The following is a 24,976-nucleotide window of genomic DNA, read 5'->3' on the forward strand; positions in this document are numbered from 1 at the left end:
GAAGGATAATATCAACATTTACTAATTTCCCTGAACCCTTGTTATAGCACAAAAGCCCTATGGCAGGAGCGGAACGGTGAAGTGAGAGGCCATTGTCTCTCCCCTGATCATGGTGGTCAGGGTAGAGAACATTTCTAGGACCAGTCAACCCCATCTGGGAATGAAAGCCATTAATTCCAGGGCTGGAGACGACTGGTCCGGGAAATCAGCCTGATGTCTTGGCATACATACCCTCAGTTAAATTGTACAAGAGCAACAGGAAATCCAGGCAGATGGGCACAACACCCTGAGAGGTTTTGCACACAGGCATACTGCCACGCCACTTAGGTTTTCGCAGTGAGTCCAAGAATGGTCATCGGGCCCTTCGTATTTGTGGCGGGTATTATTCAACGTGGCATCCGCAAGGGTGAGGACAAGGAGAATGAATAGGGTTACTGTCAGTCATGGTGCAACTGTAGCAAACGGATAATCAGCGATGCGTCTCAAAGTTCTGGAATTGTTCTACTGGAATTTTCAATGAGCGTTCACAGGAAGCACTCCTTCCCAGGAGGCAAATGTCTACAGTCAAGGTTGTGAGTTCCGTTTCCAAGGAAAACGGAGGACTAGGAGCAAGTTGTGTGCTGTTCGCACTCTGTTTGCAAACTTTAGCTGGAGATGGTCTTTTAGAGCATTGGATATAACAGTCAAAGGTACCCATAAACCCATAGCAGGAGAAGCTAACTGTTCATGCTGAAGAAAAGGACGACTGCGAAGTTGTAAGAAACGGGATCAAGTGAGTTCTGCTAACTCAGTGCCCGTCCCTTCTTCGTTAGTAAAAAGTATTTCCATTTCAGAAAAAACGAAATGGGAACTGCAATAGTAAGGAAAAAGTTATTTTCCCCTGGTTTACACCTGGATGGGTCCCTTTGAGGGTGCATGCCAAATCTCCTTTGAGCAGAGAGATTGGCCCAGGCAAGGCAGCAACTGCACACTGCGGATGATGAGGTAAACTCTAGTAGGCTTCTACTTGCGTTGGGGGGGGGGGGGTCCACTGCTTGCTGGAGTAGACGAAACAGCATTTCTTGGAGGAAACCCACTAGGTTTATCAGCTGGGACTCTCCATTCAGATTTTGGGCATACAGGTAAAGCTGAAGTTGTGGAGTCTGTCTCTGCCCTTGTTGCAGAATAGCTTGTAGGATAGTGCGTGGACAGCAGCAGGTTGACCTCTGGGTTCACAGGGCTTGAGAGGACGGTTCTGGTTGGGTTGGTATGTGGCGGATCACTTATGGGAGGTAGGACTCTAAGAACCACTGTTCGAGGGCCTGCAGAGGAGGGCTGTATCTTTCTGCAGAGGGCCGCATTCAGGATGTAACTCCTTTGCACTTGACTGCAGTCTGTGTTGCGAGCAGGACCAGATGACCACCTTGCCTGCAGGTATGCAACACAGATGTTTGCTAGTTCACTCGAATGACTTGTCTCCCGGCTGCAGAGGGTAGTAGGTGTAAAGACTGGAGGGGGGGGGGGGTTGTACTCCTGCCCTCTATTTGGCAGGGCAGAAGCCCAGAGCACCCCAGCCAAGCTTCCTTTTGGTAGCAATGGAAGAGCAAGCAAGGCCTAAGCTCAGGAGGTGTTGCATGCTGGTTCTTAAGTACAGTGAGTCCCCAAGCCCCCCACAAAGGAATGTCCACACATTGTTATGTGATAACACAGTTCTTTATATAAAAATAAGGGTCAATATATATACACAATTAGTAACACACTTTATACTTTGACACATCTAATATGGCAAATATATACAACGTCTATGTGGTACCACACTTAGTTATTGACTCCTTTAAAATGTACCAACTACTGACAGTTTCTAATGGCATACAATTCAAACGGTAATGTGCATCAGCAGAGGACATAGGAAGGAAGACAAGTTAGTTTAAACAATGACAGAATGCTTTGTCCAACTACCAAGACTCAGATCTTTTGAGGATCCCCCCACCCGGGCAAGCTGTAATAAAGTGTATTAACAAGCCCAGTCCATTTATGTTTAAATAGTCTTGTTTCCTGGTCAAAATGTTCAACTACCCCAATGTACCAGAGTTAGAAGAGTTTCTTCGACGGTTCGTTGATGGATCTCTCAAGGGCGGACTCCCTTTAAAGCTGGAGCCACAGCGCGTCAAGATTCCTTGAAGAAATGTGAACACTTGTGTCGAGACTGCAGCTTCGATTTTTGCAGTGCTCTTCGACGATCGTAGGAGGAAGTCCTGGGAAGATGAGGCGTGCGGTGAAAAGAGTTTGGTGTTGAAAGGAGATTCGGTGAAGAACGTAGGCCCAGCTGTGGGCGTCCGGTGTCGGGATAGCTTTGGCGATAAGGACTCGACCGCAGCAGGATTTCGGATCTTCACTCGTCAGCGTCTTTGTGGACTTCAGGTGGTGGGAAACCCACCAGCGGATTCTCCTTGGTCGTCGACCATGAATTTCTCCGGCGGGACAAAGCGGTCGACAGTGATGGCAAGGGAGCCCTTCTTTTAAATGTTCTAAGGCAAAAGGTGGAGTGTTGCGGCTCTGGTCGTCGAGCAGCGTCAAGCTGTCCCTGCTTCTGGGCAACAGGATTCAATGGGCTTACAAGCGGTCACGGAAATCCTCTGAACCCCGGTCGACGACTATGGACTTTGATTGCCTTGATGTCTGGGTGCTTTACTTTGCGATTCCTCTGCAGACCCAGTCTCCGGTCGACAGCCTTTCAGGACTAGCTTCCAGGGTGCCTCGGTGAAGATCGATTTCTGCACGGTGTTCCTTCGTAGCTCGGGGAGAGGTCTCCTAGCCAGGTCCTCTCTTGGATCAGTCTTTGACAGACTCGAATGTCTTCGGATTTTGTCGAAGGAAAGCAGCAGCAATTCTTGCTCTTCCAGCTGGGCTTCAAGGATAAATAGCTTCAAGTTTCAACTTCAGGGTCTGAACAATTCGGGTAAGTCCGAGGTCCCCAGATACTGTTCTCTCATTCACCCTGCTGAGCCAGGCTCAGGCAGCCAATCATTGGGAAATGCATTCATTCATGCAGGCAGGCAGCCAATCGGGCTTTAAGGTCATTCGCTTCCACCCAGACACCCATAACAAGGAATGTGGATTGGGGCAAGCACCCAGCCTTTCAGCACACCACAATGCATTCATGTCGGTTTTGGGCAGGGCTGCCTCATTCTTTGTGTGTCACACACACGGATTCCAATATTGGTCACACACTCCGGTCACCCAGGTCCCACCGCAAGGGTGTACCCACAACATACAGTCACTGTGAAGGCACCAGCCAGTCTGGCCTAGAATTCCCCCACAATATCATATGTGGTACTTCCACTTAACAGCCAGTCGGGAAGGGATAGTCGGTGCTTCCCAGGACTTTGGGAAAACAAGGTAACAGATAATAGAAACCAAGATGCCACAGGAGATTCCTGTGGCAGGGCCTGGGTATCCCAAAATGGAGGATACTCTGAGCACCTGTCAAATTCAGCATGGAACTGCCACCAGCTCAAACCCTGCTCTGCGGGCCACACACAGGTGCCCCAAAACATCACTAGTGGTACAGGGTTGTACCCCCACCCATGGGTGTCATAACAGTATCCCAAGGGTCTCTGTTCACCACAACCAAAAAGGAGGAAGAGCTGCATTGCCCGGAGTCCCACATGGACTCCTGTGTAGAAAACACAGAACACACATAAGGGAGTACAGGACAAGGACATGGAGGCCTTGTCCCTCCAATGCATTTACAGCATCACAGTAGGGATCGGTGGTAGTGTACGAAATTACCTAATACCAAATGTAGGAGTTAATTTTACAAGAGCCTGACAATTAAGACCTTATCTTTGAGATGCAGATTCAGGGAATTAGTGATGTATTCATGCGCATTGTGCTCCCAGTGAGAATCTCATGCGCGGACCGACCATGTCTGTGATTGCGGTTATAGCGCATGTGTAACGGGGCTATCGGCAGAGCCTCTGGCCATTTGAGCCCTGTTTCATGGCAAATATTAGGCTATTTCTAGTCCCCATTTGGGAGTTGCACCGTGACATTAGACTGGGTCGGGTAAGCTCAGTGCAACTGTTGGTAAATGTCAAGGGCTTTGCAAACCTCTCGGATGACCTGACCAGTAAGTGTCCCATGGTTACTTTATATGACTAGAGTAAGTCCAAATTGGGCAATGAAATAAAGTGGTACTTTTTTGCATCAGTAAATAGCTTTTCAGCTAGGGTAGGTAATCGCCAGCCTCAACACACATCCACCCCAGTCAATCAAAATTCATAGCCGATGCTTCAGGGGAGCTACACTAATACAATCTACACTTTTTTTTGCAATTTATTTTAATTGTGTTTTATAACGCGCTTAATATCAGTTCGGTTTCTTAGCATGTATCCGGGATTCGAACCTCTGTTGCTCTTCATGGTCTTGTTCCAAGACCAGCACGTTACCTCTGTGCTATCCTCCTTTCATGAAGGGACCTTGTGGTCCTGGGTGTGCAGATGGTCTAGTTCTCACCACTCTTCCCACATTGTGAGCAAGACACACCGGACAATATTGGAAAATTAAGGTTATCCAGTCTTCAACAGCTTTGGCGCAATCCAATTATTGGTGTTGAGTTTCCGGGTAAGCTGCTAACTGGGGCTATGTCCTGTGACTGGTCTAGACTAGGAATAGCTGAAAAAGGTTATACAAGAATGTTTATTCAAGTAGATATGGCTATGCAAAATGATGCTTGTTTTTGATTTAAGCATTCTTATTGGAATTTGAAAGTATAACCATGAAGTAACTAATCTTAGGTCATGTAATGTTTTTTTTCTTTTTTGACTTGTGTATTGAATGGCCAAAATTGAAACTTTCAATCTGTTTGACAAATTAAAGATACACAGTAATTCAACATCGATTATTTCAAGTTTTCTTTTGGGATTAGCGCAATTTAGGGCTTGTATAACCTTTTACACCGAACAATATTCACAATAACTCTGAGCCACAACAGAAAATTAGAGGGCAAATCTGTCATGGATCACATTATCCATCATTGCCCCTTTACCCGAGTGAGCAATGGACTTAGCAGCTAGAGTTTCCTGCTTAAGTAAAGGATTGTTAAAGAGTGTGCCCTCGGCACTGGACAATAGTATGGGCAGAGGGGAGTAACACAGCTTGCAGCAAAGCAGACCCATATTTGCTATTGAGAATAGGGGTATCCACTGAGGGTAAATGGCCCTCTCTGCTGCCAGAGAACACTGAAATCGTGAGCCACCCCGCGAGCATTACAGGAGTCGGTAGAAGTGGTCGCTGACTTATCTTTAGGTAATGCATGCTCTATTGAGGGCTGTTAATTTGGCTACCTGGGAAGATCTGACATTAGGCAATTGGTAAGCTTCTCGAATATCATAAGTAGAGCACGCTGAAAACCCACAGAGCAGCCACCCTTTCTTATTGTCCCATGAGCAAGAACCAACCACAAAGATAATAATTTAGGAAAGTTATATTTTTAAATTTGCGTGGAGGGTAGAGGGTTGTCTGGGTTTCCCCTCAATGCTAGGCAATCATGAATTTTCCCATAATAGGTTGTCTGATGTAATGAAGCTGGGTTCAGAATATGTAATTAAGAGTAACATTGATTACGGATATAAGAAGCTTCTCAAGAAGCTTGGGCATTGGGGATAGTAGAGAGAGAGAGATACACACAACAAATCAACTGTCTGGTAACAAAAACTGATTTCTCTTTTTCGACACTTCACCTCTATGAATACGGTTGGTGCAATTGAGTTATTCTCTTTTCTTTAAAAACATAGCCAATAACATGCCAAACTAAATTATCTGGATACGATCATAAGCACAGGTCTTAGGGCCCAGCTTGGTTAAGATCGGCTTCTCTCTGGCCGATGGACATGGCAAGTCAATGTCCCAACAATGCAAATTAACCTAAGACCATTCCCTTGTACCAAGTACTGCAGGAAAAACACATGGCGTGGTCCACAGTATGGTGCAGAAGTGAGTCGTTGACGAGGTTGACCCATAACTTGCACACAGATATTTTCCACAGGGAAAGATAAGATTGTAAGCCCAATTCTAATCTGATGGCCTCCACAGGGACGGACCCTGGGAGACCCAGCAAACAATATTGACTTTTTTAAATTTTTATTTATTTATAGTGTACAATTCAGTTTACAAAGCACACTTTTATCACACTTTCTTTTCCTTTTCTTGACCAACTCACTATTCTTTATCCAAAAAAAAAATCTTTTTTTTTTCCTACTCCTCTTTTCTCCTGCTTACGTCTGTTACGAGTCCCGCGAGGGAACCTCGTAATTGTGCATCCTTTAATGAACGGTGACGGTCCCGTACCGGCACCCTTCATTACAGGAGCAGGAGCGCAAGCCTCGTAATGAGGCCCTTTGTCTTTGTCTGTCAAAATGTTCTCCAAAAAGTGTATTCCCACACAGGTAAATCTGTGGTTATTTCCTTGGATGAAGTCGTCCCATCTTTCTTCACTTCTGTGTGTCAGTGATGACATATGACTTCTCAACATTTGGTTTCTTTCTTTTATTATTGCAATGCAGTTCACAAGAAGATGGAATGGTGTCTCCTGCTGATTATCTGCTGATTATCTAAACAAAATCTACAGCTTCCTTCATTCATTCCTCCTGTTCTGTTCTGTTTTTATATTCGTTTGTCGGATAGACTCCTAGGCGAATTTTCATTAGTTTACCTCTGTGGATACTTGTGGGGAATTTTTGCAGATAGTCAGGTAAACATTTATTTTCCGATGTTCATTGGCCATGTTCTTTATATTTTTCAACTTAATTTTAGATTCTCTAGTTAAAAGTCTTGTCTAAAAAGTTTTTTACTTTGTTGGTTTTTCACCAACTTGTCCTCTGAAGATTCTAGTTCCATTAGGATCCAACCCCATTCGTTTTTCCAGTGGTTTAGGTAAGTGGAACTGTTGCCCTGGCCTTTCTTTGCCAGTATTTTGTATCCCTCTGCCGGATTGTCTTCTCTGATTTTTCTCCAAAGTCCCAGTTATTTCCATTTCATTGTTGCTTGCAGGGACTCTAGCCCAAGCTCTGATCTTATTGCCACAATTGGCGTGTTTCTTGGTAGCCTCAATAATGGTTTCCAAAAACCACTTTCCAGCTTGGGCCAGATTGTATGAGAAAGATTCACTCCGGCTTCACTCCTGTATGTTAGCGAAGGTAGCACTTTTTGTACGTAGAACATTCTGACTGGCGACACAGAGAATCTTCCAAATCTGCCGTTTACTACTCTTCCTTGCGCGCTTAGATTCTTAACTTTTGCGATCAACATGTCTTCCCAGTTTTTTTCCACACTCGAAATGTTAAATTCCCACTCCTCAGTATCTTATCTCAGACATCGATTCCAGATTTTTTCCTCCAATTTCCCATTTACATTTTTTCAATGCGGTTTTGTTTTTACCACCCACGGTCATGATCTTTGATTTTTCCACATTGATCGTCAAGTCGTTCTTTGACATATATTGCTGCAAGTTGGTTAGAAGCCGCTATAGGCCAATTCTCGTTTCATCCATTAAAACTATATCGTTAGCATAACAAATTATCTCCACTTCTGATCGTTTAGTTTCGGGCTGAAATGTCTGGTGTTCGCTGTTATTTCCGGTAGGTCAGCAATATAAAGTTTAAATAGTGGCCGCGAGCGGGCAGCCTTGTTTTACGCCCTTTTTGATTTCGACATTTGCTGTCAGATCTCCGTCTTCGCTCAAACTAATTTGAGTTGATGTGTTTTGATGTAACGCCCTTATTGGGTTCAATAGCTCTTCAGGACAATTCCACTTTTTTAACTTTTCCCACAGCTTCCTTCTATTAACAGAGTTAAACGCTTGACTTAAGTCTATGAATGCCAAATGCAATTCCCTTTTGAACTCCAAGGCATTTGTTTTTAGCATTGTCAAGATGAAAAGATTTAGATCCATGCTTGTTCTCTTCGTAAACCCAGATTGTCGGGGGTCTATGATGTTATTCATTTCTGCCCACCTGTCATGACCACAGGCAGGGTTTCTAATTCTAGTCCTAGGAAAGTACAGCTCCAGGAAGGTTCTTAAGGGAATTTGGGTATTTGTCCTAGTTGTGTTGTTAATTAAATTCCCTATTTAATATATAGGTTCTGGGTTCCTTGATGGCCGTTAGTTAGTCCCCCTCAGTTGTGAAACCAGCGGGTCTAGTCGTTCTCCAATTGCAGCCTATTTAAGCCCCGCCCATCTGGAGGCTCGCGCGTTCGCATCGTTCGTCTTATCAGATGTAACGCTCGCCGCGCATTCTTCAGCCCTCAGCCCACAGCTGTTTCCCATTCCACAGATATTTATCCCTCCGTTCCCATTAGTATTAGCAGTGTGTGTGTGTATATATATATACATATTAGTTCTCCTTTCCTGCTGCCTTTGACCACATCAGTTTGAGTTAAGCATCCGTTAAGTTTTTATCCTGTCAGCACGGACGCCTCTCCTCAGAGTGAGAACGCGTTCGTTCACACGCAAGTACTATCTTGGTTTTGAGGGATTTATTGATACATTGTCCTCGCTTCAATTGCATTGTGTTTACTCTTTTTATAAAAGGTTGCTTGCTAGTTGAGGAAATTAGCTTAAGTGGACCGCGTGTGTTTGTCATATGCTCATTTGTGACACACACACACTTCAGGTATTGCTCACTCTTAAAAAGGATTTTCTACACATTGTTTGCCGAGTTGTTTTTCCCGTGTGATTTTGTTATACGTTACTTCAGAATGTACTGATGTCACGTATTTTATGAAGAGGTTTTACACTACGCAGTATTCTCTCAGTTTGTGTGTCATTATTCTTTTTTCACACTCAAAAGAACTCCGTGTCCATTGATTAGTACGGTTTCCAGTCACCTTTATAGTCCACTCAATATACTGTTATAGCATACAGGTTCCCCATTTGGTGCTTTTTTGACATCTTTAAGGTTGTATATCATAGTGCAGATTGTTTAGTCTACAAGCTTAATGACGCATTACAGCTTGTCTTTCATGGTTATGTAATTCGGCTTAGGTTGTCATCCACGTTTAATTTACAGACGTCCATTGTTCTATTCAATTAAAAAGGAACTTGGCCCCTTAGTATAATAGTCCTTCCTCCTGGGCTCAACCATCTTCAGGACATGCGCCCGTGTAAGAACAGGATGGATAGCTCATCAAATTAAGTACTAAGGTGAGCGATAGTTGTGTCTGAATATCTCTATAGGTTTTAAATAAACTATGAAGTTAATTAAGGAGGGAAATTTGTTATTTTTTTTCACAGAAGTTCAGTGTCTTGTCCGAAAAGGAAGGTAGAAGTCAGTAGGAGCTCCAGAGGGTCCCCGCAGAGTCCAGGTAAGCGTTACACCACCTTGTTAAAGTCTTCTGTAGGTCTGCCGCAAATAGTTTTCCAGTGGTTGCTAATAGCTATATCGGCCGATAATTAATGGGCTTGTCTTGTTATCCTTTTTTATAAATTGGGACAGTTATACTCTTGTTCCAGATTTCAGGTATTTTTCTTTGTGTTTCGATAATTTTGAACAATTTACTTATTATTATCGCCCTTGTTTTTGCATCCTTTTTCAAATGAATGTTCGATACGCCATCTGGCCCGGCTGCAGAAGAGTCTTTCAGTTTTCGAATTGCAGTCTCTATTTCCTCTTCATCCATCATTACCTTCCAGGCGTGCTCAGTAATCGCATCTGGGAGATCCATGTCCTCTTTCTGTGCTGTAAACACTTGAGTGTAGTGCTTTAATATTGACTTTTAGTTTGGGCAGCCAGGAAATGACTTTCTCTGGGAAGGCTTCCAGGGCATACAGGATTCCTGGTATAATAGAGACTTTGTAAGCAATAATCTTGGTCTCTATCGAGCGGCTGCCACAATTAACATTTCCAATTGCTAGCCACTTTTTCCATGCTTTAGCGGGAATCATATCTGCTAAATAAGTAAGTGCAGGAGGGAGAAGCCTTGATGTATATACCCACATGTTGATTGGCTCCAGTCATGAATCACCCAAACACCAGTTTTAGGTGGCACCACCGTAAGCCTTCTTGCCAATGGTTACACTTTTTAAGTATTCATGTGCAGGCCATTCCCTTTCACGTAGTTGTGGAGGGCATTTAAAGCATGCTGGAGAACGATCGCAGTCTTATGTAGAATTACGGTTTCATCTGCGTATGTTAAAGAGGTAGTAATCTCCTTAAAATGCGCAAGAAATTTATTTTGTACTGACTAGAGTGCCATGTCAAATCAGCCACAAATGCATTAAAAAGCAGGGGCGCAAGAACACAGCCTTGCTTGAGGGTCTGCATTGGTGGAAAAGAACTTTGACAATGCACCGTCCTGCCACATCCTAACTCTAATCTTGGAGTCGCTATACAATAATTTTATAAAAATGGAGCAGGGCAGGATCTATTCCCCACATTTCCATTTTATTGCAAAGCTATTTTAGTAGGGCAGCCCATAATGGGGGGTAGGGGGTCTTTTTGAAGTATTACATTGCATTGTCCATGTGACGCTTTGGATTTACTAATTATGTCCACCAGATCCGCCTTTTTAACATGGGTCCAAACGAAGGAACCAGTCATGGATCTCGCTGCGCCCCTGTCATTTATCTCCTGGTTCTCCCAGTATTGATCACAAATATAGGAGTCCACTAAGCTTCGTTAATTCCCAGACTTCAATTGCCTCCGGTCCAGCTCCATGAGCACGCAACAGGTGCCAGAATTTCTTCGATTTGTGTTCTTATCAGTCCATTGATGAACTTCCATCTGGCGGAGCAATCATTAAATTGTTTGTTGCATGGCCGATGTCTATATTCAATGTTTGCACTGGTTGTTTTTCTCTTTTTATCATGTACGACAGTAACACACTTCTTTATCTTGCGCAGCTGTGCATTGAGGGCTTTTATTTTCTTGCGATACCATTGTCAAAGGAGGCCCCTGCATTGCCTACAAGTTTACTGCTAAGATGTCTATGCTCCGATGACCAGAACACGGACATCAAGATATTCAAATCCCAACGGCAGGCCAGCATGATTTCAGCACAGGATTTCCCACAATTAATTAATGAAACATTGAGGCTGTTTATATTGGCACTTGACCACAGGAGCCTATTCCCCTGTAGATTAAACACAGGATTATGCTTCACCATGATGTGGGCTGCTGTAATGACCTCATTGCAACTCACTTTTAACATTTTATGGTCCCTCATTGCCGCATGGCAAGTCTGAGGTTTGGGATGCAAGTCCAAAATTGGTTTGGTTGACAAATATGAAATCTACACAGCTGCTACGTATTCCATTGGACCATGTGCAATTAGTGTTGGAGGATTTAGATGCAAGAGGTGATAATTATCGGTTCGCAACTCCAACCTTTCCTCACCCTGTTAGGCAAGATTGTATGTAGTAACCCTGTGGGAGACTACACCAGCCTTGTTCTCTTGGCAATAAGGAACCCTACCTTTGGTATAGGTCTGTACTACAAAAGTTGACTGCAGCCAGACCTATTTCAAGCGGGGTCAATATGCGCTGTAGAGGTGCAACATAGAGATTCACAATGACAAGTATTCAAATAACATGTAAACTCAAGGTTTCTTATTAATGATGTATTAATTTAACCGTTTTAAAATAAGCCTTCTTTAGAAAGGGCAATAGGTAACAATAAAATACACTTCAAAAATACACTCCTTCAGTTAAGTAAGTAGATACCCTTTTGGGATGTGTCACACACTTCCTACACCCTGAGGTGACTTCAATAGTTAGGACACTGTGGACATTAATATATGACTTGAACACTTAAATGCAATACTGAGATTGTAGCAAAAAGGTTAGGGAAGGAAACCAAGGTTAGCAAGTTCTCTGAACAGGTAAGGTACTTTTACACTCCAATGAAATATAGGTTCACTTTTTCCCAGCCATACAAGTAACTTATGTATAACTTTTTGAGGGACAGATACACACAGTCAGAGGGTAAGAAGAGTCTGCAGGGAGCCAGGACAGCCAATGTCAATTGAGCAAAGTCTAGGGGAGCCAAAGCACTTCTTGAGGATAGCACAAAAGTCTTTAACAATGTTAAAGAGAGTTTGTGGAAAGGATCATTGTTGGGCCACAGGCTGGGAGGCTTGTGAAAAGCAAAGCTGCAAGCAACTCTGCAAAGGGCAGCAAATGCAAGTCTCCAGTGAGAGCAAGCTACACACAAGAGGTAAGTACCTCTAGTTAGACAGTACCTTAGTTATGAAGAAAAAGGATCCAACTGGCTTCTGATCTGGTTGCAGTCCTGCAGTTTGTGTGTTCCTGGGCCTCTGCCGTGGGGACAAGAGGGAGGACGTCTGTAGGACTCGGCAGCGGTAATGGGCTTACTTCAGATCGGAGGCAGTTTGTGGTTTCAGCTACTGTCAAATGGCACCACCGCGGTTCTCAGACACTCGAGGGGCTTCCCTTGCTTCTGGGGTCAAGCACTCTGCTGAGGTGGATCAGGCTTGGGTTCTCCTGTTTCGGGATGGTCCTCCTGGAGCTTCCTGAAGGTCTGGTCCGGCTTAAAGACGATGCACACAATTCTGGTGTTCCTAGCCCCTGGCACTCGGTTCCTGCCGCAGCGAAAGTACAGCCAGCAGAGAAAGGGTTTCCTGGCAAGTTCGTCTTCGGGCCGCTTGGTCCCACCAACCCAAGGGAAGAAGTCTTCTGTCAGGGCTTCTCTAGTCTTCTCTAGGCAATGTGAAATTTGGTGCTTCAACTGCAGCAGGGTGTCAACGGGCAAAACAACGGTCCAGGAGGGGTGCAGCAGGCTTCTCTTCAGTTTATTCTTCGGCTTCTTCGTCCAGTGGTAGACTCCCTGACTTTTATGCAGGTTTCTCCCATTCATTTGCAGCCTAGCTGTAACTCGCACAGCAGGTTGGCTGTCCTCCAAGCCAGCCAATCACCTTTTGGGTGCATTCCTGTAACCAAGGAGACTAAGCACAGGGAGTTTTGGGAACCTCCCTCGCTTCCTGCCCTGCCAGACAGGCTCATGCCAGAGCTGGGATATAGCACTGAAGCCTGCCAAAGACAAAACTAACAAAGGGACCAAACCTGGTTTGGCGCGCAGAGTAAAACCCAAGAAAGACCCCACAAGCAAGAAATGGGGGGGAAGACTGGGCCATTTTAAAAATGGGCACCGATCGGTGCTATACTGCATCTGAGGATTCAGCCTGCGGTAAAAACGCACAATGGTAGGAAAATTAAACCACTGCCACCAGCTGTTAATTGTAGTGAGGGTAAAAATGTTACATGAGAAAGTAGACAAAGGGGATACTAAGTAAACCCTCCAGTACTCTACAAAAGATGCGGTGTGCTGGGTCTACAAAGAAAAAAAGGTAAGGTAAGTAAAGTCAATTTCACTTTACTACTCTTGGAAACGGTAGTTTATCCAAGAGAAGATATTTAAACCTTAAGAGCAATCCAAAGGACTTCTCTGTAACACTGCACTGAAGGTGCTGTGTGTCGCAATACAAAAAGATGATGCCTATGGCGTTTGTCAGACTCCAAAACCAAAAGAAACTCAGTCCAAATCAGATAAGTACTTGAGCGAGTGAGAAAGTCTCACTCACTACAGGATAAAAATCAAAGTTCTAACGTCCAGCAAAAGAGCTGGGGGTCTCTAAGGTAAAAGGGAATTAACAGACATGAAAATTCCCCCTAACAGACCCCTTTTCACTGCCAGAGTTGTACATTCACCTGTACTGAGTTCTGACGTGATGTGGGAGCAATCTGCAATAAAATCACCAGTTACGATTATTCCCCTTTTAAGTGATTGTGTGGACCAATATATAGTCTATAACCACATTCATAAATTCAGGTGTGGAATTACCCTCTGGCGGATCATACAAAGTTACCACCAACGTGCTAGCTGTTGAAGATGGAAAACACAGAAGCAGAGCAGCGAGAACATTAGCTTGTTCCTTCGCCCCTTTATAAGCTGTCAATGAGTGTACACATTTGGCACCAATGCAAAGACCCCTATAGGACGACATGCCTTTGGGAGAGAAGAGAGGCAAGTAATCGCAGAATAACCATCCAAAACACAGGATGTGGTTAACCATGTTTCCTGGAGTAAAAAGATTAGATTTTGTTAGTTCATCACAGCCCAAATGGTTAGAAAGGAAAGAATGGTGGCCTCGGAAGTTCCAGGAGAGCACCTCATTTGGAGCAGACGGTCAACGTGACAGTACGTAAGCCCTTTGCCAAGAGCCTGGCACCCTGGTTTGGGGCGGATAGTAATTCTGCTCATTTACTTCAGAGGTACGATGAGTAACTGAGATTGAAATTAAAGACTGGATAAGCAGGCGATAAAAGCAGGTCCTTGGTGTCCAGCATTAGCCAGAGACGCAGCCACTGGGGGAAAAACTGGCCTTCAACAAATCTAATTTGCACAAAAGAGGCAAATCTATAATGTCCATTTATTTATGACCTTTATATGCTTTAAATGTATAGATGTGCCCTAACGGTGCCCTAATGTATATTTATAGATTGCACAGAGTTACATTTACATAGGTGTGTTTCGGCATCAGTTGGTCTGGAGAGCCAAAAGTAGCTCCCGTTAGCTGTTGTTTACTAGGTAACCAGGCTCTTTCAGGCTACAAGCAGGAGCTCAATAGCTCCCAGCTCTGCTCAATTTCAAACCCTGAGTAATTGCTTGGCCAAGAAATGAGGAAGACCTATATTGTACCTCTTGTCTGTGGCCAATCGTTACTTTTCTTGTTGGTAAAGTGATGGGATGAAAGACGGAGACTTTAAAGCCCAAGTAAAACAGAAATTTAGCATGGGTGCAGATTCTTTCTGCCACTAAGGGAGATGCAAGGGAGACAAATGCCCAGATTGTATTAATATGTATGGTGGACAGCTCCATTTCTTTTTCTCCAATATCTTCAGAAGTGATGACCTGTAAACCCTGGGATGAGATGTAAGAGTTCTAAGAGCTAAAAGGGCTGGTCACCGTCTGATCACGCTCAACAATCGATGTACTTTGAGCCAGTGAGTTGCGGGGGGGTGTGGGCGGAGTCCATTGCATGCTCTAAATTGCAAACCGATGAATTGTATATTGATTCGACCCTTGTGGGCCAGGTCAGTTTTATAGGTTGAATCCTCTTTAGATCCTGCAGAAAGTGCAGGTAACTGATTAGAGTAGGGACTAGACACCTTTAAGGGAACCATGCCTTGGGCCATTGCGTGCCGGACTTCTCCCGATTGCACCTGTGCCATGCTGGGTGCGACTGAATATTTGGAGGGATAGTATGGCTAGCACCATGAACCTGGACAAAAGCGTGGTTATTGGCATGCGAACACCCACGAGTCGCAGAAGGCAGAGGGACTTGATTGAGAGCATCCATCGGAGAATTTATGGGCTGCAAAGAAGAACTGTTTACTAAGGAGGTTGTTATTATTATTTTTTTTAACTTTTATTTAGTGCACATGGTAACAGACCATTTTAGTTACATAGAGCATCATTATTTGCATACATGGTGTTGCGTCACATATTGACAATTTAACTTTTCGATAATTGCACGTTATTGTCCCTCCCCTGTGCTTTTACATGTAGGGTATGAGCAAAATGTCTCTAGGATGACCTGCATGTTTTATATAGATTTCTTCCATATCCTGTCTTTTAATACAGGAGCTTCTTTCCCTGTCCATCGCATGAGGATAGCTCTTTTAGCTAGTACACACCCCAGGTTGACCAGTTTATGTTGCTTCACATTACATTTTTTTAGCATAACCAAATATGCAGGCTAATGGAGACCAAGACGAAGACTGCCCCATTATGTCATCAAGTGTAGAACATATTGCTTCTCCATATTCCACCAGCACAGAAACATTCCACAGCATATGTAGTATATCAGCATCCAGGCTTTTACATCTGGGGCATTTGCACTCTGCGAACTTTTAAAACCTTGCAGGTGTGTAGTACGTTAAAGTGTATTAGCTTGTACCTGGAGTTCAGCGACACCTGTTTAGTCAGTTTGCATATTTGCGTCCAGCATGTATCTGTGATGGGAGTACCTAGGTCTCTTTCCCACTTGTTCCTGGTGCTAACAGCCTGCAGTGTTCGAGAAGTCTGAGTTATTTTGTATAGCACTAATATAGTTTTTTCTGCCTGTATTTTGCGATGTTATTTAGGTAAAACAAGGGTGAGATGTAGGTTCTGACGGAAATGATGGCCATGTTATTGATAACGCAGAACGGACCCGGTAATAGTGGAACTGTTATAGTGGTGTCGCCGATACGTGTCTTCGTCCTACGTAATGAAATTGCCTTCTATTAACATATCACCCAGTGCATGTATACTGGAATGACTCCAGTGTGCTGCTATTGACTTATCTCTAAAGTGGTTCTGATCTGAAAGGCCCCAGATAGGCACCGCTTTATCATAGAGCACTGTATACTTAGAGCGATGTGTGAGCTTAGTCCATGCTTGGCGTGTGGCTTCTACTGGGTCTAACTGATGTGTTCTTTGATATCTATTGCCAATAATCAAATGTGCCATCGGCCAGGGGGGGCACTGTCTCTCTAACTTAACATGCAGTGGGCTTGGATACTGCTCTATCCAGTATGACACAAAGTATGCTTGGGCAGTCAAATAATATACTTCGTATTCGGGGGCAGAGAGCCCACTGGATTCATATGGTTGTGCGAGACGTTGCCATTTCAATCTTGGCCGTTCCATACGAATGATAGCACAACCTGGCAATTTCATTAGAAAAGGATCTTCCCGGCCACATCGTTATGTTACTGAAAAGGTACAGAAACTTGGCTAAGATAATAATTTTTACTAATACCACCCTTCCTGCTAATGATGAGGGGAGATGTTCCATCTTTCCAGTTTCGTAGCTATTTTTATCAGGGTGTCCTAATTGAGTGATCTAGTTAGGGCGGGAGTGCATGCTGTTTCTATACCAAGGTATCTGATGTTGAAAGGTGACCAAATTCTCGCACCGCTGTCTGTATCTTCTGTAAATGGTGCTCAGGATATCCCACATAGAACATTAAATCATCTGCGTACAATGTGATGAGCTCAGTTTCGGCCACTTATACGAATTTCGGCTTTGCCAAAGCGAACGTGTATCAAATCTGCTAGCTGTTCAGTAATCGGGGCAAATAGCAGAGGTGACGGTGGGAAATATCCAAATAACGTAATTCCCTGTTGGCAATATCACAATGCTTATCTAGAGACATCTTAATATCTAGTCTGGTTGCTAGCAAAGGATCAATGCCTCGTCTGCAGGCTCTCTCTCCCCCCTAGCCATTCCCTCACTGTGGCTATTATCTATTGGCCACCTGGTCAGATCTCCTTCCTCTCGGAGTGGGCTGACCTATCCTCCTCACTCTTGGCCTCAACCACTCAACTCCTCCTTCTTGGAGACTTCAACATCCACCTGGATGCCTCCTGTCCTCCCTCTGGACTCTTCTGTGACCTCTGCGACTCTCTCTCTCTCTCTCTCTCTCACTATTCTCCCCTCTGGCCCGACTCACTCTGCAGGGCACACTCTGGATGTTCTGATCTCCTCAGACCTTCCCCTTTCTGTCCCTCTCACTACTCCTCTCTCCTGGAGTGATCACTTTCTCCTTTCCTCCCATCTCACACCCTACCCCTCGGGCCAAGCCACCTCCTTCACTGCCACCCACCTTCTCGGTCATCCGACCCATGAAGCGCGTGTCAGCTGAGGCTTTCGCCGCCGCCTTCTCACCCCTCCCACCACCTTTGGCTGACTTTCGCCCTGACACAGCCCTCTCCACCCTCCACTCTGCTATATCTGATACTATTGATATCCTCGCCCCTGTCATGAGAATCCGCCTGAAGCCCAAAGCCAAGTGTAACTCCTGGTACGACTCAGACCTTGTCACCCTAAAACGCAAGTGCAGGGTGGTCGAAAGGAAATTACATGCTTCTCCAGCATGGGGTCTGGCATGGATTCACATGCTCATGAATATTCCCCGTCGTCAGGCTGGGAATCCTCGGTAAAGAAAAAATCAGTATCAGTTTCGTTTCTGATCTGTCTTTCTTAGTAACCAATCACAGATCTCTGGGTCATACTGCCCCCAGCCAGTGACTGCCCTCTCCCTAAGCCCCGCCTCTGGCAGCCATCCTCAGATTTTTACCGCACGCTCAAGTGTTGGGAGTCCTCGTGCTTTAGCTCTCAAGTTTTTTGCTGCGTTTTCATGCTTTTTCAGGAGATTTTCTCATTTTTTCGGTTTAATCGAGCCTCAAGCTCCACCGTTTCTACTTCCGACAACGGGGACCTGTTTCGGAATTCTTCTACGGCCCCTCAAGGGTGAAGTTTTCGTCGAGTTTACACTTCTTGGAGGATGCCGGAAGATCTGCGGCCTACCTCAACGGACATGGCCCAGGACAAGGGAAGCTCGATGCCCGGATCCAAGCTGTTCAGGTGCTGCCCTGGATGCGGATTGCAAAATGTTTTCAAGGAGGACGAGCACTTGCGATGTCTCTACTGTCTTCATGAGGACAAGACGCACGTGGAGAAGGACTCTGGGTTCTGCAAGAACCTTTCGGAAAGGACCAAACAAGATTGTCGTTCCCGCCTCGCCGCCTGGCTGGAGAAGGGCACAGCAGGTGAGAAGGCAAAGAAAAAGTCTGAGCGGGCTTCTAAGTCCTGTGAGGGCGCCCCGGCGACGGGGGCCCAACAGAAGGCCAAGCACCGCGAGTCCGCGGGCACCGGGAGCGCCGAAAGGTCGGGCTCTTCGGCTGCTAGGCAGGGCACTACTTCCCCAGCACGTTCGACCACGAGCCAGCGCTCTGGTTCGGGGAAGAGGAAGTCTGAGAACCCGGGTAAGCCGCTGGAGCGGACCCGGTCGATCTCGAAGGGGGAGCGAGGCGCTGACCCTCCCCCCAAGGCGAAGGCCCAGGACGCACCTAAGGTGGTGAGGGCTTTGATCCAGCTGGCAAAGGCCTCTATCGAAGTGGTCGCTGCGACCCTGGCGAAGCCGGCTGAGACTACGCCAGTGGAAACGGCCTCTGGGCCCACAGTATCCCTGCCACTGCAGAGGGAATCCTCTTTCCAGCCCATCATTAAGACCCCCGTGAACTCCCCGGCGGAAAAGCCATTACAGACTCGGAATCAGCTTCTGAGGAGGAGCTGGTGGAAACCGAGAAGGGCCTCAACGAGAGGTCCATAGGCCTCAACGAGAGGTTCAAGAAGGTTCGATCCCAGGGGGCGGTCCCTGCTGACGTGATCGAAGATAGCGACGATGGCGACGAAGAGGGCCCAGTGGAGCGGCCAGCCCGTCCGTCGCAGCCATTACCCGAGCCCCAGGATAGCTCGGCGGCCATTTTGTTGGCAATCCAATCCTTATGTACCGAGATAAGGACGAGATTACCACGGACCCCGACGGAGGATCCAGAACCAGGCCCGTCGGGAAGCCCTCCGAACAAGCGGAGGAGAGTCCACCCCGCTCCGCCCTTCGTGCCTGCGAGACCTGTGGACCCCTCATCCCCCTCGCCGGACCCTAGAGAGGATACGGGGACGGGGACGGACGATGACGGCGGCGATGACACAGCGGACATCCCGTCATCACCCCCCTCCCCGTGGGCTTCTCCAGCCGACGAAATTGGCTCTTTCCACGCCATGATAACCAGGGCATCCAAGCTCTTCCAGCTCTGCCCTGAAGAACAAAAAAAGAAGGGTTTTTGTACCAACGACGAGAGGCCAAGAAGAAGACGGTCCTCGCTGTGCCTTTGCTCGCCGACATCTGGGACGAGGGGCTTGCTGTCCTCAAGAACCCTTCCACGACACCTGCCAAGAGGGACAGGTACGAGAAGAAGTACCGAGTACCCGATGCCGCCCCCTTGTGCCTCAGGGCCCAGCCCACGCCGGACTCTGTCGGCTCGGCAGCGGCTAAGAAGAAGGCAGTGGGTGCGGCGGCTTCAACTTCCACTTCCCCGCCGGACAGCGAGGGCAAGAAGTTGGACTCCATGGGACGATGAGTCGTCATGGCGGCGACGACGATTAAGGCGGCCAATGCCTTAGCGATCGTGGCCCGCTACGACAGGGAGCTCTGTTTCAAGATTGCTCCCCTGCTAGACTTCCTACCTGACAAGAGGCCGGAGGCCCTAGAAATTCTGCAGGAAGGCGAGGTGGCGTCGGATCATGCCATAACGGTGGCAACGGACATTGCCGATACCGGATTTCGCCAACTGGGCAACAGAGTTTGCCTCCGACGACGAGGATGGCTCAAGGCGACAGACTTTCGCCAGGACGTCCAGAACAGAGTGTTGGACATGCCGTTCGACGGCAACAACCTTTTTGGTAAGGCAGTGGACAAGTCTCTACAGGCCATCAAGACCGACTCGGAGACGGCCCGGGCCCTAGGGGTGCTTCAACAGCGACGGCCCTTTCGGAGCTCCGGAGGCAGACAGGGTGCCCCCTAAGGATCCAGCGGTGGCTCCTCCACTTACCGCCAGGCGGCCCGCTCCTCTTCCCAGGAGGCCTACAGAGGTCGCAGCAAGCAAGGGGGATCTCGCCGTCGTCGCCAAGGAGGCCAAGGCGGCAAGGCCGCCTCCAAGCAAGACTGACCCGGCAGTGTTGTCGGGCCCCCACCGAAGCACCCCGGTGGGAGGCCGGCTGACGGAAGTTCGTCAGCGTGTGGGAGTCCATCTCCACCGACCATTGGGTGTTGGACACCCTGGCCAACGGGCACTCGCTGGAATTCCAAAAGAAGTGCCCTCGCATTCCTCCCGTGGGCAGGAAGGAGAATCGCGTCCCTCAACTGCTGTTGGAGGTAAGGGCGATGCTCAAGAAAGGTGCCATCGAGCTTGTCCCCAGAAGGCTCTGGGGCTCCGGAGTGTACTCAAGGTACTTCCTCGTCAGAAAGAAGACAGGCGGTTGGCGCCCCATCCTGGACCTGCGCCGGTTAAACAAATACATCAAGGCGCAGAAATTCAGGATGGTCACCCTCCAGCACGTGCTGGGACAGCTGGAGGAAGGCGACTTCCTATCGTCGTTGAACCTGGAGGATGCTTACTTCCACATCCCCATTCTAAAAAGGCATAGGAAGTTCCTCAGGTTTGTGGTTCAGGGATGCCACTACCAATTCAGAGCCCTACCGTTCGGATTAAAGTCGGCACTCAGGGTTTTCACCAAGTGCCTGGCACCAGTGGCGGCGCGTCTGCGCCTGCAGGGGATCCACGTCTACCCCTACCTGGACGTCTGACTAATCCGGGCAAGGTCAAGGGAACTCGCCGTCGAACACACGGCGAGGACCGGCCGGTTGCTCACGGAGTTGGGGTTCGCCATGAACTACCCCAAATCCCACCTGGTTCCATCGCAAGTAGCACTGTTTCTGGGAGCGAAGCTCGATACAGTGGGGCAATTGGCCTCCCCTTCAGAGGAGAGGACCAAGACCATCGTGGGCAAGGTGCGGCGCCTGTTAGCCACGGACGTGGCCAGGCTGAGGTCCATCAAGTCCCTTCTCGGGAAGATGTCCTCATGCATCTATCTTGTACCCCTTTGCAGACTTCGGATGAGTCTGCTACAGGAGTTCCTTGACGCCCGCTGGTTTCAGGCGAGGGGCTGTTTCGAGGACAGAATCCTTCTCGACGAGGAGTTCCGCCGGGTGATGCTATGGTGGGGCACCCATGCTCACCTCACTACAGGCACGGACTTTCAGGAGACTGTGACGACGGACGCCTCTCTTGAGGGTTGGGGGGCCCACACCGGAGATCTCCACGCAAGAGGCCTTTGGCTCCCGGAGGAGAGGTCTCTCCACATCAACATTCTGGAGCTCCGAGCATTGTTCTGGGCTCTCAAGTCGTTCCTTCCGTCCCTCAAGGACAAAGTGGTGAGGATCTTCACCAACAACACCACCACGATGTTCTACATACGGAAGCAAGGGGGCACCTGATCCCCAGCCCTATCCAAGGAGGCCCAGGATCTGTGGCACTGGGCCGTCGCCCAGGGGATGTTTCTGGTTCCCTTCCACTTGGCAGGAGTAAAAAAACGCCATCGCCAACTCACTCAGCAGGGAGCTGCGCTCGTGCCACGAGTGGGAACTGCACCAGGATCAAGTGGATTGACTCTTCCAACGATGGGGCAAACCCCAGATCGACCTGTTCGCGACGGCGACGAACTCCAAGTGCCAGAGGTTCGCCAGCAGGTTCCCACAGCCGAGGAGCATGGGCAATGCTTTCTCGTTTCCCTGGGACGGCCTGTTTCTATATGCGTTCCCTCCGTTGCCGCTCCGCCTCATCAACCAGCTCAAGAAGGCCAGGTGCAGGATGATCCTCGTCGCACCGGCGTGGCCGAGGCAGATCTGGTTCCCGGACCTTCTGGAATTGTCAACGTCCCCACCAGTCAAGCTGCCGGTGGACGCCGATCTTAGGAGGCGCCATTCTCCATCACGACCCACAGTCGCTGAACTTGCAGGCCTGGCTCCTGCAGCACTAGAGTTTGGAAGTTACGATATACCGGCTGATTGCAGAGAGGTTCTTGCAAAGGCCAGGGCGTCCTCAACTCTCAAGGGTTACGGTCATAAATGGAAGAGGTTCTCTGTCTGGTGCCGTGCACAGAAGATTAACCCTCTGCGGATTACGGCCCCTCAAGTACTGCCTACTGTCGCTGGCCAAAGCTGGACTGGCTCACGCCTCCATCAAAATACATCTGGCTGCCATCTCCCGATATACTAGGACTACGGGACGGGCGTCCTTGTGGTCTCATCGCCTGATGAAGGAATTTATGAAGGGACTATTCTGATCATTCCCGCCGGTGAAGGCTCCTGCCCGACGGAGCTTAATGTGGTGCTGACCAGGCTCATGGGGGCCCCATTCGAGCCTATGCATTTGCCGCCTTTGAAGTTCCTTTCATGGAAGACAGCGTTCCTCGTGGCCATCACCTCCGCACGACGAGTGGGAGAGATCCAGGCCCTATCTTGCAAGCCTCCATACTTGACTTTTCATGACACGAGGGTGGTGCTGAGGACGCACCCCTCCTTCATGTCCAAGGTGCCGTCTGACTTCCACCTCAACGAGCCCTTGGTGTTACCAGTTTTCTTCCCTTTGACGCAGGCCGAGAGGACTTTACACTCGCTGGATGTAGCTAGAGCGCTGAAGTTCTACGTGGACTGCATGAAGAGTTTTCGGAAGACGTCACAACTGTTTGTGAACTTTGGGTCTGTGAATCAAGGGAAGGCTCTCTCGAAGACTTCCATTTCCAGATGGCTCTCCGGCTGCATCATGCACTGTCCCCGGTTGGCAAACCGACCGCTGCACGGCCGTCTGAGAGCCCATTCGACCAGACCGATCGCTGCTACTAAGGCGTTCCTGTCTGGTGTGCCCCTGCTGGACATCTGCAGGGCTGCTACGTGGAGGTTGACGCGCACCTTCACAAGATGCTACTGCGTCGATCCGGACTCCAGGGAGGAGTCCAGGGTTGGCCAAGCAGTGCTGCGCAACCTGTTCGCCTAAGGTGAGCCTGGTGAGGAGGTAAGAATTGCTTAATGTTGAGTTTTGGATGTAATGCTTAATGTTGAGCCTTTGCCACCTCCCGTGGTTGTGCATGTGTACACTGCTATGTATTCTTTTATTCATGAGCATGTGAATCCATGCCAGACCCCATGCTGGAGAAGGAACAAGTTACTTACCTGTAACTGTTGTTCTCCAGCATGGGTCTGGCATGGATTCACATGCAAACCCTCCCGCCTACCCCTCTGCGGCTCTTCACTTGGTCATACTGCCACTTTGCGTGCTACCAAATCTGAGGATCACTGCCAGAGGCGGGGTTTAGGGAGAGGGCAGTCATTGGCTGGGGGCAGTATGACCCAGATATCAGTGATTGGTTACTACTAAGAAAGACAGATCAGAAACGAAACTGAATGATTTTTTATTTACCGAGGATTCCCAGCCTGACGACGGGGAATATTCATGAGCATGTGAATCCATGCCAGACCCATGCTGGAGAACAGCTACAGGTAAGTAACTTGTTCCTTCATGTGCATCCTCTGATAAACTGGCCTGCCGCCTGCTCCAAAGGCAATACCGGCTCTCCGTCCTCACCAAGAAGAGAGCTCAAGCCTGCGTCTCTGCGGCAACTAACAACTCGGCTGAACTCTTAAAATCTGCAAGGTATTGGCCAATCCTGCCGCAGTCTCTACCTCTCCTGTCCCTTCTAAGGCCCTCTGCACGGCACTGGCTTCTCACTTCATCTCTAAAACTCGGGGCATCCTGTCCTTACTCTCCTCCTATCCCCTCCCTCACCCTACTTCCTGCTCTTCCACTGACCCTTCTGCAGCCGCCTTGTCCCCCCCTCCTTCTCTACCTTTCCCCTTTTCTCTGCAGACAAGGTTTCTAGACGAGTCGGATCTATGAAGTCTCGTCGAAACAGGTTCACCCCTGCTCCTCCAAAACTATCAAGGACCACATCGACTCCCTGGCGCCTGCCCTGGCTGATTTCTGCAATCACTCCTTCGCAACTGGAGTCTTCCCATCCCCCCTGAAGCACTCCCTTGTGAACCCCCTTCTTAAACCCTCTCCTAACCCCTCCTGCCTGGCTAGCTATCGCCCAATCTCCATCACTCCCTTCCTGGGCAAGCTCATGGAGAAACTGGCCATCTCCCAGCTTATCTCCACACTGAATCTGTTGGCTGTCTTCATGACCATCAATCTGGCTTCAGAGCTGCCAGAAGCACGGAAACTGCTCTCCTGAACATCCGTGAAGACCTACTCTCCAACCTTGACTCTAACACCCCATGTGTCCTCATCTTGCTTGATCTCGCTTCTGCCTCTGACACTGTCAACCATGCCATCCTGCTCAACCGTCTGTGAGAACCTCAGCATTACTGGCCAGGCTCTGGCTTGGCTGACTTCTTTCCTCTCTGACCGACCCCCTCAAGTCCAACTTGGGTCCTTCCTGTCCGCTATCTGTTTCTCTACCTGTGGTGTCCCCGAGGGGTCTAACCTCTCTCCCTTGCTGTTCAACCAATACCTGGCACTCCTTGCCCACC

The 24,976-nt window shown here is 48.0% G+C and overlaps 1 protein-coding gene across 12 annotated transcripts in view; it reads left to right on the forward strand.

The window, feature by feature from the left end:
• GSKIP (GSK3B interacting protein) overlaps positions 1-24,976 on the forward strand; it is a 480,402-nt gene that overhangs the window by 117,131 nt on the left and 338,295 nt on the right. For 7 of the 12 annotated variants that reach the window (XM_069637714.1, XM_069637713.1, XM_069637708.1 and 4 more), the window contains one exon: positions 9,275-9,345. The exons of 3 other annotated variants lie outside the window; for them this stretch is intronic. The gene's annotated coding sequence lies outside the window, so the exon portion shown is untranslated. Of the gene's footprint in view, positions 1-9,061; positions 9,185-9,274; positions 9,346-24,976 lie in introns of those variants that run through there. 2 more of the 12 variants (XM_069637710.1, XM_069637715.1) reach the window with 2 other exon arrangements.

This window comes from Ambystoma mexicanum, chromosome 14 (assembly GCF_040938575.1).
Source record: "Ambystoma mexicanum isolate Mex_15411 chromosome 14, UKY_AmexF1_1, whole genome shotgun sequence".
NCBI lineage: Eukaryota > Metazoa > Chordata > Amphibia > Caudata > Ambystomatidae > Ambystoma > Ambystoma mexicanum.